At 49.7% G+C, this 1,726-nt stretch overlaps 1 long non-coding RNA gene across 1 annotated transcript; it reads left to right on the top strand.

Annotated features, from left to right (window-relative positions):
• Positions 1 to 718: 718 nt before the first annotated feature.
• LOC124209135 lies at positions 719 to 1,355 on the top strand. The gene is made up of 2 exons (XR_006880790.1): positions 719 to 841; positions 950 to 1,355. It is a non-coding gene; the product is annotated as an uncharacterized LOC124209135 (long non-coding RNA).
• The last annotated feature ends 371 nt before the right edge of the window (positions 1,356 to 1,726 follow it).

Genomic DNA, 1,726 nt, shown 5'->3' with positions numbered 1-1,726 from the left:
ATTTCAGGGTTAGAATAGGCTTTAATATGGGCAAGGGAAAATAGCTGTTCGTTAACAGCTACAGGAAAGCTAGTTAAATCTACGATTTAAGTAGCATACTAATAACAACCAAGCCTTAAGCTAGTATATTCTTCCTATACATTAAAATATAGTCATACAAATGAATACGTTCAAATTTGTTTGTATTGAAGATAAATGCAACAAAGATTCTATACATATTCTTTTGATCACGCGAAAAATTAATAAGAACATCACTTAATTCAAAATTGTTGCGAGATTCCGAGGAAAACAAGGCAGAAACTGTATTGACTCCGCAGACGACGAGTCAAGCAGACGACGCTGAGAGGAGCAAGGCAGTCAGTCTTGGCTAGCTAGCCTATTCATCACGTTGTGCTCTCGTCCCCTCCCAATTCAACTTAAGGTAATACACTGTTTACCCCCATTACGCTGGTCTAAACATGACGCAGTTGGTGCTGACCTATTTCTATCGACTTTGAGTTGTTCCTAACCGTGTTGTCTTAATATCCTAGTTGTCTCTTTCGTGTTTTCGCCGGCAAACGTTCACCTCACGTGGCGCCACACATTTCGGCCGCTAGGTGCGCAACACCAAAGTCCAGGTACCACCGCGGTTAATATTGCCCCCCCCCCAACAGTTACCTTATTGTACAATCGAGTTGACGAGCAACGTTTTATTCCCTTAACAGCGTGTCGGAATTCAAGCTTTCTCTCCCATTGACCGCCATCGTCAAACGGGCCTCACGCGCGACAACGGTGACGCTTTGTCCGCCATTCGCTGCTTTCCGCGGTAGTTACCCCACGCCTCCGCCAGGGACGCCACAAGGTACACACCACAGCATTGCTTTTGCTTTTCATTTGATTCCGTGAGCCTTCACGCCAATCCAGCATCACAGCCGAGTGACTTATCATTGTGGCACTTTAACAATCTCAGGCAGCGAGATTATCGACTATCGCCGACGCAATAGCAGCAGCCGCAGCAGCCCATAAAGCACCACCAGTCAATCCACCAAGGGCGTTTAAGCCTTACGGCTCACCACCGCCGTTCGACCTGGAAGCTGAACGCGATTCTTTTCCGGTATAGGAAGAAAGATGGAACATCTTTTTGGCCCTTTCCACAATAGATGAAGTACTCGACGCTTCCGCACGTCCCGGTGAGAGCGAACCCAAGAATGTGGGCAGCATTCACGTTCAACGAGTGGCAGCGATCACCGAGGAGGAGTCAGTGACCATTAGCATCGTGGCCCATCCAAATGGGCCAACAGTGACCACCCGAGGGCTACCAGACACCGGCTCTCAACTAGATGCCATCCCACACTCGCTCTACCACATTTCATTCCCAGATATTCCACTTCGCCCAGGTGTCGCAGCTCGCACCGCCACGGGAAACGCTATCACTTGCGTCGGATCATTCGCCGCAACAGTCTATTGGCTGACGGGGTGTCCCGCCAGGTCGCCACCACCCTATACGTGCTGGAAGACTTACAACAGCCGGTACTCTGCTCAGAGACTCAGAGAAAACTAGGCATGCTCCACACCAAATACCCGCACGCCCGCATCAACCACATAACTTCTAGACCCACGTTCCAGCCGTCGGAGGCGCAGAAAGAAGCGGACCTGGCGTCACTCATGGCAGAAGTCCCACGCGTATTTGATGGAGTTTGTCGGGTGATGGCTGGACCTCCTTGCCATTTTGTGTTGAAAGAAGGAG

The sequence above is a fragment of the Daphnia pulex genome, chromosome 12, assembly GCF_021134715.1.
Source record: "Daphnia pulex isolate KAP4 chromosome 12, ASM2113471v1".
Lineage (NCBI taxonomy): Eukaryota > Metazoa > Arthropoda > Branchiopoda > Diplostraca > Daphniidae > Daphnia > Daphnia pulex.
This window is presented reverse-complemented; position numbering and strand designations above follow the sequence as displayed.